At 34.3% G+C, this 19264-nt stretch overlaps 1 pseudogene; it reads left to right on the top strand.

Moving 5' to 3' along the window:
• Nucleotides 1-1386: 1386 nt before the first annotated feature.
• On the top strand, nt 1387-2608 carry LOC102138855 (large ribosomal subunit protein uL3 pseudogene; annotated as a pseudogene).
• The last annotated feature ends 16656 nt before the right edge of the window (nt 2609-19264 follow it).

Here is a 19264-nt window from a genome sequence, read left to right as displayed (position 1 = left end):
GAGTGGAAAAAAAAAAAGACTTAGTCCTTTGCATTCCCTTCATGGTAAAAATGAAGTTATTTCGTTAACATGTACTTAGATAATTTTACATTCTTATAGTGCATATTTAAATTTGGATTAAAAAAACAACCTACATCATACAATTTTACATCATCTGAAAGAATATTTTAATTGGTCCATCTGGCATTTGAAATAATGCGGTACTTATTATAAAGCAGGTGTTAGACACTTCTGAATATTCTGTCCTTAATTAAAGCTTAAAGAAAGTAAGATTACATTTTCTATTTTAAACTTTAAAAATCTAAAGTTAGTAGACATGAATAACAAAATGTATGGAATCATATGATTTTAAACATTCAATAACTAATGATTAGATATTATTTATTGAACTTTAATTCCTGACATACTTTTGTTTTGAATTTGAGAAATGTAACAATGAGTGTCAATATTTGGAAATTATTTATGTTCAAACTTTGTTTATTCGCCCTAATTAAGAAAATTTGGTATACTCTTGAGTGTCATAGTTCAGCAAACACTTTAGAAATAAAAATATATTTGACTGTGGTTTTTAGGTATCTTTATTCAGAAGAAAATGAAACTATTGTTTGATACCTCAAAGTTAAAATGTATTCAAAATATGTGGCCTGAATTAATAAACACATTTATAAAAGATTATCTTGGGTTCCTTTAAACTATATTCTTTCATAGTTTGAAAGAATTTTTTAGAGAATTTGGTGACCATTTAGAGTCCATACGATCTCTCTGCAAAAATAAACATCAGCTTAGTGAGTCCTCCTTATAATCCATACATAGAAAATCATAAAATTTAAGAAAGATAATAGTACTGTTATTTAGGTGTGCAACAGGTTAAGAAGCAATACATAAAGAATGTCTGTGAATCACATCAAGGAAGATTTAAATCTCCAGTGAAAGAATCTAGGGTTACTTTTGGCCAACTGAATTCAAAACTTCTATTAATGTTTAGTTAGATAAATGGAAGAATATAGTTCTAATATTGAAGAGCGATGTAAGCCTCCCAGATCCACTTGCATGTATGGATTTTCTCTGCAAATAGGTACTGCAAGTGGCAACAAACATCAAAAGGAAGCAATCAATAAGCAAAATTCTATGCAAGAATATAGGCAAATTTAATTATATAGATATGACATCTATTTTCTAGGATTTTATAATCCCAAAAAGCAACCGGAAGCTTACGCAGTATATTTAGATGCCAGGAGAGCAATAAAAAATTAGTGCTCTGAGAAATAAAATAAACCATGTATTTGTATTTTGCCAGTTATATCTACAACTGACAAAATTAATCGAGACAGATGATACAATTATGATTTACAATTATGACCAGCGGGATGTGACAGTGTGCTGTCTCATTGGAAGTTCACTGTTCCCTGGCACAGGTCTCTAGGCTTCCTGCCTTGGAAACACAGCAGCAGGCTTCATGGGAAGGTGAAGAGCTTCCCTAAGGATGAACCTTCCAAGCCATTCCACCTCACAGCCTTCCTAGGATGCAAGGCTGGCATGGCCTACATCATGTGAGAAGCTGACAGCCCAGGATCCAAGGTGAACAAGAAGGAAGTGGTAGAGGCTGTGACCATTGTGGAGACACTGCCCATGGTAGTTGTGGGCATTGTGGGTATATGCAAACCCCTCAAGGCCTCCAGACCTTCAAGACTGTCTTTGCTGGGCACATCAGCAATGAGTGCAAAGGTGCTTCTATAAGAACTGGCATAATCTATAAAGATGACCTTTACCAGCTACCATAAGAAATGGCAGAATGAGGATGGCAACAAGCAGCTGGAGAAGGAATTCAACAGCATGAAAATGTACTGCCAAGTCATCTCTATCATTGCCCATACTCAGATGTGCCTGCTTCCTCTGTGCCAGAGAAGGCACCCCTGATGGAGATCCAGGCGAACTGAGGCACTGTGGCTGAGAAACTGGACTGGGCCCATGAGAGGCTAGAGCAGCAGGTACCTGTGAACCAATTGTTTGGGAAGGACAGGGTAATTGATGTCATTGAGGTGACCAAGTGCAAAGGCTACAAAAGGGGTCACCAGTCATTGGCACACAAAGAAGCTGCCCCACAAGACCCACCAAAGGCTGTGTAACGCTGCTTGTATTGGGACATGGCATCCTGTCTGTGTGGCCTTCCCTGTGGCATGTGCTGGGCAGAAAAGCTACCATCACTGCACGAGAATAACAAGATCTATAAAATTGGCCAGGGCTACCTTATGAAGGATGAAAAATGGATCAAGAACAATGCCTCCACTGATGACAACTTGTCTGACAAGAGCATCAACCCTCTGGGTAGCTTGGTCCACTATAATGAAGTGACCAACGACTTTGTCATGCTGAAGGGCTGTGTGGTGGGAATTAAGAAGTGAGTGCTCACCTCCGCAAGCCTTTGATGGTGCAGACCAAGCGTCCTGCTCTGGAGAAGACTGACCTTAAGTTCATCAACACTGTTTCCAGGTTTGGCCATGGCCACTTCCAGACCATGTAGGAGAAGAAAGTGTTCATGGAACCGCTAAAAAACACCAGATTGCAAAGCAAGAAGGAGCTTAATGCCAGGAACAGATTTTGCAGCTGATGGGGTCTCAATAAAAGTTATTTTCCACTGGAAAAAAAAAATTAGATAGGCTTTCAAAACTTAACAGACAAGACTAGATTCTGAATAATGATGGCAAAAATATAGAATTTGGAAAGAAGTAGTTTGAAAGAAACCTTTATATATAATTTCTAGAGAGTTTAGGCTGATTTGATTGGTTCAAAATAATTTAAAAAGTAGTTATTGATAAGTAAAGCACTGTGTTAAGTGTCTCCAGAAACACAAAGATGAGAATGCACTAATCCTGTGTTTAAGGTATCTGCCTAAGTGGGAACAGATTTATATGCACAAATATTCTTAAGTAAAATACATGACATCTGCCATGTGATTGAATGAAGCAAAGATAAATAAATCAGTAAAGTCATATGACAAAGTGAATTCTACTTTGGGAGAATTTCTCACAAAAATGTTAGCTTTTGAGATGCAACAGAGAAGGGAAAAAAGAAGTATTTTAAACATTAAATATAAAAGCAAGGTTGCTCTAGACCAGTGGTGTCTGATAGAACTTTCTGCTATGAGAGAAATGTTATTTATCTGTAGTGTCTGATAGAATAGCCATGAGCCACTTGTGGCTATTAAAAACTTGAAACTTTAAAACTGAATTCTAAAGCTTATTTAATTTAAATTTAATGGTTACTATATTGAACAACACAGTTTTAGGCAGAGGAACCAGCTTGAGTAGAAGTAGTGAAGCTTGAGAGAGCATGGGATGCTATGTTTACAGGCAGCTACCTCTCTGCTCTCACTAGAGTAGAGCTGGGTGACAAAGTGAAAAGCAAGGTTGAAAGCAAATATCCAGGCAAAATTTTGGAAGCTTTTGCATATTGGGCCATTAGAGAGTAGGCAATGAAAATTTTTGAATAGGTTTGAGTCAAACTCAACCTTGGAATTTAGGAAGAAAACCAGCGACTGTGAATCAGAGTCGAGATCAGGTGACAAGTTACCATAATAATTCAAACAAGAGAATGTGAGATATTATATTAAGAGAAAGAAAGGAAAATTATATATGTAAAGGAAAATTCAGGGAGACATTTATCATATTGGCTTAATGTGGTTTCCCCAAACTAAGGAGAAATTTCAAGTAAAACTTACAAATGTAAGCAGCATTTTTTTTTTTTCAGAGTTTCTGGGAAAAGGCAGAAAATGACACAGGGAAAGGGTGGCAGCCAATACTGTGTGAATGACCTAGCCAGCAATCAACATGGGTGACTGGAGTTCATTCTTACGGGGAAACACTGGAGGATGGTATAACGCATGTACTTCAAAATTATCCCAACGAAAGATCAAGAGAGCTGAGACATTACCATCGATCACCAGTTTAAAGACTGTTTCCAGGGGATGCAGGACTTCTGGCCTGTTGTATGCTGGGATAGATTAGCCTTCCATAGCTTCAGAAAAAAAACCCAAAAACCTGAGAAGTAGAAACACAGATAATAGGATTCAAAAGCCCTCAGGTAGACATAGAAATGGCAGCATGCAAAGGCTTAATCGGAGTTCTATCAGTGTCTGCTTCATACATGTAACATGTAATATAGCACCAGGTATGCCAAATGTCTTATACAATCAAATTAAAATATGTATAAACATACTAACAGGCTAACTGCTTATATAATAAGAGAGATGGTAAATAATTTAAAAAATAAGAATAATAAAAAATACATTCATATTGAAAAACCAAAAATATGTCTATAGAGTATTACCACTTTCAAATTTAGCTGCAAGAACAGATGAGATTGTATGTTTTTGGTGCTAGTGGTTCTCAGAAGGTTTTCCAGGCCACTTTGGTGGCCTGCCAAGTCTTCATGGGTGTGCACTATTTTTGATAAATACATAAAGCCTATTGTGCTATAATTGAGTACTGTATCTTTTCTGTTGTGACAATATCTGACAAGCTAAAAAGCGAGAGATGAGACATAGCACACTATGAAGCCAGACACGTCTAAATGTGTTTATTAAAACATGTGATAATTTTTTTGGTGAAAAGAAATATTTTTACTGAATTCTGACACCATAAAAGATGAGCAAGTTTATTAACTAGGCAACCTGGGATACTTGCATAGGCACCAGGAGATATTGTGGCACTGTAATAATGATAGTATTTTAGTTATTGCTGACATTTCTGTGTAGTTTGAATCCCTTCATCACTTTATGTTTGTTACCAGATCTAATAATATCCTAAATTGCACAAGTGTGAAAGGAAAGTTTGGTAAACGTTAGCCAAGGTAAGGAATGTGTTATGATAATTCATCATTAAGTTACTGCAATTTGTGAATAATGTTGAAAATGTATTCATTATTATTGAATGCACGGTAAGTAAAGAAGACATTTTCTTAACTTGCTTACTATTGAATATGCCAATAGACACTGAGATGTCAATAAGACATACTCATTACAAATTAATTGTACAATTAAAGCCATATACGACTTAACACTATCAAAAAAGTGCTGTAAATTTAAGAGAGTCTCTTTTAACGTTCAAAATAATTTTAGTAGATTTTTTTTTCTGGTGAGGTTATTTGGACAAAGAAATGGTGCAAATTCTCAAAGTCAAATGAGCCAGTGTTTTCTCTTCACATATTCTTTTCTTTTTCTTCAGCAATTGATCTCCCTAAGCATAGCTGTATGTGTGGTTACACAGTATAGAATCTGTATTTCCAGCCTCCCTTGCAACTAGATTTTCTATTTGTTCTGATCAATGGTATACAAACAGAAGAAAAGGTGCATTTAACTTCTAGGAAATACACTTAAAAGGAGGAGAAATGTCCTTCTTCTGTCTTTTCTTCCTTCTGGTTATAAGGCAGATGTGACAGCTGCAGCTGGAAAAGCTAGTCTGGGCTATAAGGTAGATGCCATCATTTAAAGAAAGCAGACAAATCAGAAAAATAATATAGGCCTTGCTTATTGATAATTGTGAAGAATAGACACCAATTCTTTTTTCATATAATTATGTATTAAAAAAGCATTTATTCTTAGACAATAGTATTTTGGTTTTTTTGTGACTAAGTTAAGTCAAGCTTAATTTTAAGAGGAAAAACTCCATTTTCAGTTTTGCAATTATTTTCTACACGTAGTTGTATTCTTGCGATGGTGGCATAAACTTGCCTTAAAGAAGATGGTTAGATTTTGGAAACAAATTACATCTGTAATATAAATACACGTCAAGGCCCATCCTTTCCACGAGAGTGGTCATGTAGAGTCAAGATTTCATGTAAGAAATCAAAAAGATCTCCTTTCAACTTGAATAGATACATCAGAACATTTCCCATGGAAAACCAAAGAATTTAGTATGAAAGAATAGTTGTTCACTGTTGGTGCCCATTTGTCTCCAAAGCAAAGAAATAGGTTTAAAAGAAATTCTAAATTCTAGACTTAAACTCAACACTTGATCAATTGGACCTAATAGACATCTACAGACCATCCAATAATCACAGAATATACATCCTTCTCATTGGTGCATAGAACATATTGATTGGTCAAAAAGCAGGTATCAATAGATTCAGAAAAACTAAAATCATACCAAGTATACTCTTGGACCACAGTGCAATTAAAATAGAAATCAGTTTCAAGAAGAACTCTCAAAACTGCACACATTTATGGAAATCAAACAACCTGCTCCTGAATAACTCATGGGTAAACTCAAAATTAAGGTAGAAGCTTAAAAAATGAAATTAATGAAAATGCAGACATGGCTTACACAAATCTGAGATGTAGCTAACGTGGTGTTTAGAGCAAAGTTTATAGCCTAAAACCCTTTATCGAGAAGTTAGAAAGATCTCAAATAAACAATCTAATTTTGCACTTAAAAGAATTAGAGGCCGGGCGCGGTGGCTCAAGCCTGTAATCTCAGCACTTTGGGAGGCCGAGACGGGCGGATCATGAGGTCAGGAGATCGAGACCATCCTGGCTAACACGGTGAAACCCCGTCTCTACTAAAAAAATACAAAAAACTAGCCGGGCGAAGTAGCGGGCGCCTGTAGTCTCAGCTACTCAGGTGGCTGAGGCAGGAGAATGGCATAAACCCGGGAGGCGGAGCTTGCAGTGAGCTGAGATCCGGCCACTGCTCTCCAGCCTGGGCGACAGAGCGAGACTCCGTCTCAAAAGACAAAACAAAACAAAAGAATTAGAATAAAAAGAATAAAACAACCCCAATACTAGCAGAAGAAAATAAATAACTAGAATTTTAGAAGAACTCAATGAAATTGAGATGCAGAAATCTATTAAAAAATCAATGAAACCAATAGTTTGTTCTTTGCACAAACAAGATTGATAGACTGCTAGCTAGATTAATAAAGAGAAAAGAGAAAATAAAAATAAGTAAATCAGAAATTATAAACATAATATTACAACTGATCCCACATAAATACAAAGATCCTCAGAAAATACTATGAACAACTCTGTGCATGCAAATTAGAAAATATGGAGGAAATGGATAAATTCCTGGAAACACACAGTCTCCCCATATTGAATCAATAAGAGGTTGAAACCCCAAATAGACCAATATCGAGCTCTGAAATTGATTCAGTAATAAAACACCTACCAACAACAACAACAAAAATTCCCTGGACCAGATGGATTCATAGCTGAATTTTATCAGATGTACAAATAAGAACTGGTACCCAATCCTACTGAACGTGTTCCAAAAAAGTTGAGGAGGAGGGGTTCCTCCTTAACTCATTCTATGAGACTAGCATCAACCACATACCAAAATCTGGCAGAGACACAACACAGAAAAGAAAACTTCATGTCAATATCCCTGATGAACATAGATGCAAAAATCCTCAATAAAATACTAGCAAATTGAATATAGCGGCACATCAAAAAGTTAATATACCATGATTAACTAGGCTTTATTTGTGGGATAGAAGGCTGGTTCCACACACAAATCAATAATTGTGATTAACCCCTGAAACAGAATTAAAAATAAAACCATATGATCACTCAATAGATGCAGAAAAAGCTTCCAATAAAATCCAACATTTCTTCATAATTAAAACCTTCAAAAAACAAGGCATCAAAGGAATATACCTCAAAATAATGAGCCATCTATGACAAACCCATAGGCAACATCATGCTAAACAGGCAAAAGTTCCCTTTGAGAACTGGAACAAGAAAGGATACCCACTTTCACCACTCTTATTCAACATAGTACTGGAAGTCCTAGCCAGGGCAGTCAGGCTAAAGGAAGAAATAAAAAGCATCCAAAGAGAAAAGAAAAAATCAAACTATCTCTGTTCACTGAGAATATAATTCTATACCTATAAAACCCTAAATTATCTACCAACAGACTCCTAGAGCTGATAAACAATTTTAGTAAGGTTTCAGGATACAAATTAATGTACAAAAATCAGTAGCATTTCTATATATCAATAATGCCCAGGATGAGAGGCAAGTCAAAAACACAATCCCATTGACAATAGCAACAAAGAAAATGAAATACCTAGGAATACAGCCACCCAAGGAGGTGAAAGATCTCTACAAGGAGAACTAAAAAACGCTGCTGAAAGAAATCAGAGTTAACTCAAATAAGTAGAAAAACATAGCATGGCTCATGTATTGGAAGAATCAACATTATTAAAGTAGCCATACTGCCCAAAGCAATTTACAGATGCAACACTACTTTTATCAAACTACCAATGTCATTCTTGACAGAATTAGAAAAAAGTTATTCTAAGTTTCATGTGGGCCTTAGAGCTCAAATAGTCAAAGCAATTCTAAGCAAAAAGAACAAAGCTGGAGGCATCACAATACCCAACTTCAAACTTTATTATAAGGCAATAGTAACCAAAACAGCACAGTACTGGTACAAAAACAGACCCATAGACTAATGAAACAGAATAAGAAACTCAGAAATAAATCTTCACACTTGTAAACATCTGATCTTTGATAAGGCTAACAAAAACAAGCAAAGGGGCAAGGATTCCCTATTCAATAAATGGTGCTGGGATAGCTCGCTAGTCATATGCAGAAGAATGAAACCGGGCCCTCACCTTTTACCACATAGAAGTGTTAATTTGAGATGGATTAAATATTTAAATATAAGACCTCAAACTAGAAATGTCCTAGAAGAAAGCCTAGGAAACAGTACTGTTAATATGGACTTGGGCAAAAAAAAAAAAAAAAAAATTGGCTAAGTCTCCAAAAGCAAAATTTGACAAGTAGGGGATAATAAAACTAAGGAGCTTCTACACAGGAAAAGATACCATCAAAGTAAACAGAAAACCTAGAGAATGGGAGAAAATACTTACTATGTATCTGACAAAGGTATATATAACATTCAGAATCTATAAGAAACTTAATAAATGAACAAACAGAAAACAAATAACCCCATTAAAAAACGGACAAAGGACATGAACAGACACTTCTGAAAAGAAGACATAGTCGAGCGGTAGGGGGCTAGGGGAGCGATAGCATTAGGAGAAGTACTTAATGAAGGTGACGGGTTGATGGGTGCAGCAAACCACCATGGCACGTGTGTACCTGTGTAACAAAACTGCATGTTCTGCACATGTAACCCAGAACTTAAAGTATAATTTTAAAAAAGAAAATAAATGGCAAACACTGTTGAAAACATCTTTATCTTCCCTAATCATTGGAGAAATGCAAATCGAAACCACAAGACAACATTTCACAGCAGTCAGAATGACTATTATTAAAACATCAAAAAGCAGCAGATACTGGCAAAGCTGCAAAGAAAAGGGAACACCTATACACTGTTGGTGGGAATGTAAATTAGTTCAGGACTGTGGAAAGCACTTTGGAGATTTCTCAAAGAACTACCATTCAGAGTTCCCATTCAATCCAGCAATCCCATCACTGTGTATATACCCAAAGGGAAATAGATATTTGTACTAAAAAGACACATACAATTCTATGTTTATCACCACACTATTCACCATAACAAAGACATGGAATCAACCTAGGTGCCCATCAATGGAGGACTGGGTAAAGTAAATGTGTACGTTTATACCATAGCATACTATGCAGACAAAAAAAAAAGAGAGTGAAATCATAACCTGTTCAGCAACATGGATACAACTGAAGGCCATAATCCTAAGCTATTAATGCAGGAACAGAAAATCAAATACTACATCTTCTGACTTTTAAGTGGGAGCTATACATTGAGCACCTATGGACATGGACATAAACATGAGAACAATGGACACTGTGGACTACTAGAGAGGAGAGGAATGCAGGGGGGAATGGATCAAAAAACTATGTATTGGGGACTATACTCGCTACCTGGGTACAATATAACTATGTAACAAACCTGCACACATACCCCCTGTGTCTAAAATAAAACTTGAAATAAATGTGTATATAAATATAATATGTAACTATATATCATACTACTATATTAATATAACAAAATATATATTTTAAAATCTATAAATCTAAATGTATGTATATTTAATCTATGTTTTAAATATATATTTAAAATTAATACATCTAAAACAGTTATTTCTAAAATATCTTAAAGCTTCTATTATAAATGAAATAGAAATACAAATTATACCATCAAACTTTAAAAATAAGGTTATATAAGTAAAGAAAAAAGTAAATAGGTTGAACATTCAAGAGCCATCTTTTTGTGTTTATGGGAATTTTATCAGTTTTAATACATATTGATTTGTTTCTATGGATTTTTATAGATTCACATGCAAGAGCTTAAATATTTGGTATTAATCATCTTATTAAAATAATAGTGGCTTTATAATAACTATTTATTGCCCAACAAATCATTTTTAGGCTATACTATTATCTTCATGATACTATCAATATACTAGTTTACTGACATTCTGAGTATAACCAAGATGCATTATAGCATAATTCAGAAAAAAATTAACATTACATGAGATAAAATAATATTTTTGGAGTTTTGTGACCAAGAAGGCTTTCTCTCAGTCTTCCCCCATAGGCTCTAGCATGCTAAGATTTTTCTCTGGTTCACTCTTTCTAATCAGATGCAGTGACAAACAACCTGCTCAGTGACTTAGAGCAGAGTTAAATTCTTGCACACTTTAAGTGTCTATCATGTCTTTTTCACTTGAGACCAAGGAAGGTAGAGTAACCTTTACCTGGGACATTGCTATATTCTTAGCAGAGTGGAAAAAAAGCATATCACAAGCTGGATCTTTAAACTTTGCTGAGATATGCTTCACTTTCATCCCCATTTTATTGGCCAAAGCAAGGCACATTGACAGTTCTGAATTCAGTGAAATAGGAAAATATAATCTCACAAAAAACAGCATAAATATTGAGGAAGGTGCTAAAATGTCTAGTCTGTGATTAATTACTCTGTTTACCAAGTGGAGGTACCCAGTCATATCTCCTTGACAACATCATAACTAGACCTCTTGGTAAATACATGGACAATATTTACTAGGAGTGGAGTCCTTATCTAGAGAAAGTTTGTAATGGGATGTCCTTCATTAAGGATGGTTTATAGAAAATAAAACCAGAATCTATAGATTTAGGAGGAAAATATCCCTGGAAAATATAATAACCAGCTAGTGATAAATGGGAGATATTTCATAAACAAAATACTCCCTGATGTCTGGAGTAATAACTTACGTACCTCGTTTAGAGACTTACGTATTCTTAACCAGGAATGCATGTCTGATATGGGAAGGAAGCACCTAGGGAGCTGCTCAGCATGTCCTTGACCTCTCTCTGCTTTACCTGAGCCCCTTTAATGTTTGTATCTTTGAAATTACTAGTAGAACTTAATATTGGGTATGATGTCTGACTTATTTGAGTTTGACTTGACAATTTAGTCCTTTGTGTTATTCATCAAATAATATGGCCAGGGCTGATGTCAGTGGGAAGGGGAAGAAAATATTTTGAGCAATAATGTAATCTACCACACTTACTATGTTTATGGGTATATTTAGATTTATTCCCAGTCTCTTATTCTGTGATTTTTAAAATGCCTTTTCTTTGTGTCTTTTTTCTTTTTCTTTTTTGATTTCTGTTTGCTCAGTTATGCTCTTTGGTTTTTCCTGTTACTTGTGCATTGGCTAAAATTTTATTTTTACTTTTTAGTAATTCTAGTTACATTTTTAACATGTTTCCTTGACATGACAAAGTCTAAGTGTAGTCAATGTCTTTGAACTCTGATACTACCAGTCTAGTTTTTCATGTCAACATTTTCGGAAGTTTAGGTTTCTCATTTTTTAACAACTCCTTCCCTCAAATTAAGTCATTTGAATGACTTAATTTAGTTTTACTAGTTTATTGAATCTTATTTATTTTTACTAATTTAATTTCTTTTTACTGAAACATAGTATTTAATTCTAGCAGCAGAAGATTCTGAGTAGTTAATTCATTCCTTGTATCTTTTTAAAATTTAATTTAATTAATGTATTTATTTTGAGACAGAGTCTTGCTCTGTCGCCCAGGCTGGAGTGCAGTGGTGCAATCTCGGCTCACTGCAAACTCCGCCTCCCAGGTTCACACCATTCTCCTGCCTCAGCCTCCCAAGTGGCTGGGACTACAGGCGCCCACCACCACACCCGGCTAATTTTTTTTTTTTTTTTTTTTTGTATTTTTAGTAGAGACAGGGTTTCATCATGTTAGACAGGATGGTCTCCATCACCTCATGATCCGCCCACCTCGGCCTCCCAAAGTGCTGGGATTACAGGCGTGAGTCACCGCACCCGGCCATTTTCTTGTATCTTTCAAAATATCATTAATTCATCCTGGAACCATAAGTGATCATTTTGGTTATAGAATGTTTAGGCTGACTATAATTTATTATCTCTCAATCTTTTAAAAATTATTCAATTATCTTTGGCATTTATTCTTGCTAATGTGATCTTGCTTTCAGTTTATTTCAGTGTAGCTCCTCTGTTTTATCTTTCTCTCTCATTTTTAGTATGATCCTCCACTACCAGTAATGAGAGCCTCCATATTAGAAAATGCCTACCATTATCTTGGCAACAATATCTCAGTTCTATATTATTGATACTCTCCATATGTGAATGTAACTAAGCATAGAATGATCTTTAATATTCTACCCTTCAGCTCTTAATCTCTTCATACATTTGTGCTTCATTCTGAGTACTGAGTAACTTTCTCACCTATTTTACCATTTACTAAGTCTGTTTCAATCTATACCTCATAAAAGTTTAACCTATTCATTGAGGATATCATTGTACTTTTTTGATATCACATGCAGAGAATAAAGTTCATTTTATTCCTAAATTAATGGCACAATATCTTTTTTTTTTATATTTTATATGAGCCATTCTTAAGTTCAAATTAATTCTTTTAATTTATAGACAATATATTTACAGTTTACAGAAGAATTTAACAAATATATAAATAGTTCTCATATAACCTCACTTCTCTCCCCCCAACACACACAGTTTCTTATATTATTAATATTTTTTCATTAGTGTGGTATGTTTGTTACAATTAATGAGTAAATATACATACCTTGTTATTAGCTAAAGTTCATAGTTTACATGAGGTATCATTTTGTGTTACACATTCTATAGGTTTTGACAAGTGTGTAATGACATTTATTCATTATTACTATCTCATGAGGAAGAGTAGCATTACCCTAGAAATCACCTACTCATGCCTCTCACTGTCCCCAGCCAGAACCCCTGCTAGCCACTAATCTTTTCATGTCTTTGTAGTTGCCTGTTCCTGAATGCGGTACACATTTGCAGTCATACAGTAGGTAGCATTTTTAGATTGGCTTCTTTCTTGTAGCAATACACATAGCACATTTCTTATCATCACTGACAATATTCCATTATATGGTTTAACCACCGTTTATCTGTTCACCTATTGAAGGATATTTAGGTTTCTTCTGAGTTTTGCCAATTATGAACAAAGCTGCTGTAAACAATCATTTTCAGGTCTTTGTGTGGACATAAAGTTTTGAACTCATTTAAATAAATAACAAGGAGTATGATTGTGAGATCATATGAAAAGAGTATGTTTAGTTTGATAAGAAACTGTCAAAATGTGTTTCTATGTATCAGTATTGTGCACTGTTGACAGCAATAAATAAGAGCTGCTGCTTCACCTACTTGCTAGTGTTTGCTGTTGCCAGTGTTTGTTGTTGCCAGTGTTTTAGATTGTAGCTATTTTAATAGGTAGATAGTGGTTATCGTTAGTTCAATTTGCAGTTCCTTAATGGCACATGATGTTGAATGTCTTTTCATGTGCTTATTTGCCATTAGTATATATTTTTGGTGGGATGTCTATGCAGATCTTTTCTACATTTTTTTAATTGGATTGTTTATTTTCTTATTGTTGATTTAAAAAAAATATTTGTATGTTTTGGATACCAGTCTTTTATCAAATATTTGTTTTGCAAAGGTTTTCTTTCTGCCTATGAGTTATCTTTTTATTCTTTTAATAGTGTCTTTGTAGAACAGGAAGTTTTTAATTTAATGAGATCCAACTTTTCGTGGATTGTGCTTTTGGTGTTATGTTTAAAACATCTTCAACAAACTAAGTCATCCATATTTTCTCCTACATTATCTTATAGGAATTTTGTAGGTTTCCATTTGACTTTAGGTCTACAATCGTTTTGGAATTAATTTCTGTGAAATTTGTAAGGTTTGTGTTTAGAATCTTTGTGTGTGTGTGTGTGTGTGTGTGTGTGTGTGTGTGTGTGTGTGTGTGCTTATGGATTCTCAGTTTTCCCAGCATTATTCATTGATTCACTGAAAAGACTACTGTCTTAGTCAGCTAGGGCTGCCATAACAAAATACCACAGACTGGGTAGCTTAAACAAAAGATGTTTGTTTTCCTCATAGTTCTAGAGAATGGAATTCCAAGTTTACGGTGCCAGCATGGTTGGTTTCAGGTCAGGCCTCATTTCCTGTAAGTTACCAGCTCTTGCCGTGTGTTCACATGACCTCTTCTCTGCACGTACTGAGAGGCAGAGAGAGAGAAAGAGAGAGAGCGTGCAAACTCCCTGGTGTCTTTTCTTACAAGAAAAGGAATCTCATCCTATCAGAACTCTACCCTTATGACCTTATGTGACTTTAAATTGCCTCCTTAAAGGTCTTATTACCAATAGAGTCACATGGGCAGTTAGGGCTTCAACGTACGCATTTAGGTTGGACACAGTTCGATCAAAGCAACTATCCATTCTTCATTGAATTGTCTTTTCTCTTTTGTAAAAGATTAGTGGCTAATTTGTGGGAGACTTTTTCTGGGCTCCCTAATCAGTTCTATTGATCCATGTGTCTATTCTTAAACCAGTATCACACTATCTTCAATATTGCTACTGAATTGTAAGACTTGAAGTAGGTAATATCAGTCTTTGAATTTGTTCTCCTTTAATATTATGCTGGTTACTTAGAGTCTTTTGGTTTTTTACATATTCTTTAGAATCAGGTTTTCAGTGTGCACAAAATAACTTGCTTGGGTTTTCATTGGGACTGTGTTAAATCTATAGATCAAGTTGTGAAGAACTGACATGTTGACAACATCAAATTTTCCTATTTATGTATCTTTTTCTCCATTTACTTTGATCTTTGATTTCTTACATCAGAGTTTTGTAGTTTTTTTCTCAGATACATCCTGTATATATTTGTTAAATTTATACCTAATTATTTTATTTTATTGAAGCTAATGTAAAGGGTATTGTGCTTTTAATTCCAAATTCCAATTCATTGCTGGAATATAAGAAAGTAATTGAGTTACTATTTTGTGCATGTTGACAAACTGATTCTAAAGCATATGTGGAAAAGAAAAAGAACCTAAATAGCCAGCATAGTATTAAAGGAGAACAAATTCAAAGGACTGATACTACCTGCTTCAGGTCTTACAATTAATTAGCATTGTTGAAGGTAGTGTGATAATGGTGAAAGAATAGACACAGATCAATTTTATTTTTCTTATCAACTAAGAATAAGAAAAATAAAAGAAAAATAAAATATTTCATCTTACCTTCATTTATTCTTCCTTAGACCATTTGGGCTGCTATAACAAAATATCATAGGCTGAGAGGCTTATAAAGAGTAGAAATGTGTTTCTTACAGTTCTGGGGGTTGGGGAGTCCAAGATCAAAGTATAGGCAGATTGACTGTCTGATGAGGTCCTGCCTTCTCACAGTCATCTTCTCACTCTAACCTCACATGGTAGAAGGGGCAAAGGGTCTCTCTTGGGCCTCTTTGTTAAGGGCACTGATTCCACTTTTTGAGGACTCAAACCTCACAATCTACCTACCAAAGGCCCCATCTCTGAATACTATGACTTGGAGGTAAAAAATTCAGCTTGTGAATTTTGGGAAAAAATAAATATCACACTATTGAATGTTAACTAACATTTTTCTTTTCATGGTTTGATAATTTCAAAATAATTGTCATACCTGAGTCTGAGTCAGATGCTTGCTCTGTCTCTTTTTTGTTTTTGAATATGTCTTGTAGTTCTGTTTTTTATGAAAGCAGGGCATGATGTGCTGGGTAGAAGGAACTGAGGTACAAGTCTGAGGATTTATGTATATCTGGCTAGAAGTTTTTATTTCTTTCTCTATCTCTGCCCTCTACCTCTTTCTCCTTTTCCCTTTTCTTCTTACTTTTATTTTTTGTTTCTGTTGCTCTCCTTCCAGATTCTTTGTTGTTGTTGTTGTTATTTATTTATTAATTTATTTTGAGACAGAGTTTTGCTCTTGTTTCCCAGACTGGAGTGCAATGGAACTATCTCAGCTCATTGCAATCTTCGCCTCCCAGGTTCAAACAATTCTCCTGCCTCAGCTTCCCAAGTAGCTGCGATTACAGGCATGTGCCACCACGCCCAGTTAATTTTGTATTTTTAGTCATGATGGGGTTTCACCATGTTGGTCAGGCTGGTATAGAACTCCTGACATCAAGTGATCAACCTGCCTTGGCCTCCCAAATTGCTAGGATTACAGGTGTGAGTCAGAGTGCCCGGCTTTTTTCTAGATTCTTAAATTGAACAGTAAGTTCATTTGTTTCATTCTTTATATTCTGATAAATCTATTGGAAAGTATGAAGTTTTCTCTGTGCATTTCTTTAACTCTGACTCACAAATTTAGTGTGTTAGTCATTTTACTGTGACTCAGTTTAAAATATTTTTTATTTCTTTCATTATTTTTGTACAAATAGGTTAATGTATAGCTTTTAAATTTCAAGGACTTTTTACTTTCTTCAGTTTTGTTTTTATCATTTGTTTCTTTTTATAACATTCTGCATAATGCTGCTTTATTAAAATTATTTTGGGTCCTTTGATTGCCTTTATTCATCATGACTTTTGTGAATGTGTGTGTTTATATGTACATATATAGTTCATAACATATGTATAAACACCATAAAATACATGTATGCATAAGTATATTAGTGCTCATGGTATTCAATTTCTATTTCTTTATTACTTTTTGATTTTGTTATTTCTATGTTTTTTACTAATTTTTCTTCTTAATATATCAGGTTTCCAGATTAATGTAAATTTTTCATTTAAAATTATTGGTTTGTCTTTTCAATATATCAGTATTTTTAAATAATTCAAGGCTGTAATGTTAGTTGCATATGTATTTATAATTATTATAACTTCTTAAAATTGTTCTATTTTTAGCAAATAGACTATCTTCATCTATTGTATTTTTAATTTTGCAGTATATTTTTATTGATACTAAATTCTCCTTTACACTATTATATTCTCTCCACACAAGCACAACCCATCTACTTTTTATTATTTTAAGTGTTTCTTATAGTTTTTATGTTAAAATAGGACTCCTCAAATTTCCTCTAGTTTTTCTTTTCTTTTCCTTTTTTTTTTCTTTGCAGGATTGGACTTAGGAAAGGGAGATAAAAGATCCTATAAAATGTTATTATCCTAACAGATGCTAGAGAAAATAATTCAGTAATTCTGTTTTTGCTTATCTAATCTATTTTACAAGCTATCATGCATTTTTCTTCAAAATTTAATGACAATAAGCATGTGTTTCTGTACATCTATAATTTCCAGAAGCTATAAATGGGTCCTTTCTAATCTGTCTTTTCTTTCTGTTTCATACAGTGTAATCTGACATTATTTTTATAAATGAGATTTTATTACTTAAGCATTGTAAGCATACTTATTGTAAACTGTCTTTTAAAATGTTTATGCATATTATTATCATTCTAATTGTTCTTAAATGCATCTGTTCTCTCTTATGATAGTCTGATACTTTTCTGTTGTTAAATTTTAAATTGTCAGGTCATTTTAAGAACGATTTGTTTTCTGAAAGAATACTATGTTTTGGGATTGTGAAATATTTTTTTATAAATTTACATTTGCCTCTTCTCATGCCCTATTGGTTTTGCTGTTTCTAGAACAAATTTTATGTTTAGCCTTTACTTAAAGTTGTTGCTGCCTTCTCACATTCATAACTGATACCTTCTTATGTTTATCATCTCATGAGTTATTCTTTTACTCTTAGAATCCTGTGAAGGTGACAGTATTTTTTGCGATGCTTTTGTTCAAGTACATAATTATTTTTGTCTTACTTTCATGTAGAGAGCAGTCCTTTGATGCTGTTGACTTTACAAAGTGGATTTCATGATGGAAATTCCATTCATGACATCAGCTTTAAATTGTTTATTTTTTCATAGCACCTAACAATGAGCTTGCTTTCTTCAATGGCAGTTATACATGTAAATACTTTTACTTTTATGTTTTATCCAACACTCCTGTGTGTTTGCTCTGGGGAAGTGGCACATGTATGTCAGGTCAGTCTAGCATATGCACCTGGTTACACAGAATAAAATGTTGCTTTTGTTTTTTTTCTGTTTTTTGATTTTTTACCATGAACTTAGTGCATTGCTTTCTTAGGACTAGAGTTGAGCTGAGTTTATATTAGATTTTTGTCAATTTTTAAATAAAAGTAACTGTTACTATTATTAAATGCCTAAATGCTTATTACAGTTTTATTACATGCCAGTTACTTTAAAATACATTGAATTATTTCCTCCTTTTATCAGTGCAGTACAATAATTACATATATAGATAAAAACAATGAAATATAGAGACTTTAATTAATCAGTTCATGTCTTTGTAGAAACTATGGAGAATCTACAAAGTTTCTCTCTGGATTTTGATGCCTTAAACAGTAAGATAAAGCAATACTGAACTAACATATTCTTACCCTTCCCCCCCAAAAAAAATTGTAATATGAGTTGTTAAAATTCTAGAAACAGCAGAATACCAGAAGGTTCAATGGCATACAAACAATCACAGTTGCTAAACTAGGCAACTGACATTCATAATTGCTTACATAAAATTCATGTTTTGATGGGTTCTTATCCGTTATACAGATAAAGCCAATTTACTGAGATGGTGTTCTTGCAATTGCGAAAGAGTTTAATAAACACAGAGCTGGCTAAACAGAAGACCTGAGTTTTATACTCAAATCACTCTCCCTGAAAATTAGGAGGCTAGGGTTTTTTTAAGGGCAGTTTGGCAGGCAGGGGACTAGGGAATGGGAAATGCTGATTGGTTGGGTTGGGGATGAAATCATAGAATATCAGAGCTTGTCTCCTTGTCCTGACTTAGTTCCTGGGTAAGGACCAAACACCAGATAACTCAGTTTACCAATCTGGGTGGTGCCAGCTGGTCCATAAGAATGCAGGGTCTGAAAAATACTTCAAACATCCATCTGACATTTTACAA

The sequence above is a fragment of the Macaca fascicularis genome, chromosome 3 (genome assembly GCF_037993035.2).
Source record: "Macaca fascicularis isolate 582-1 chromosome 3, T2T-MFA8v1.1".
In the NCBI taxonomy this organism is placed as follows: Eukaryota; Metazoa; Chordata; class Mammalia; order Primates; family Cercopithecidae; genus Macaca; species Macaca fascicularis.
The sequence above is the reverse complement of the archived record's forward strand: the minus strand, read 5'-3'. Positions and strand labels throughout refer to the sequence as shown.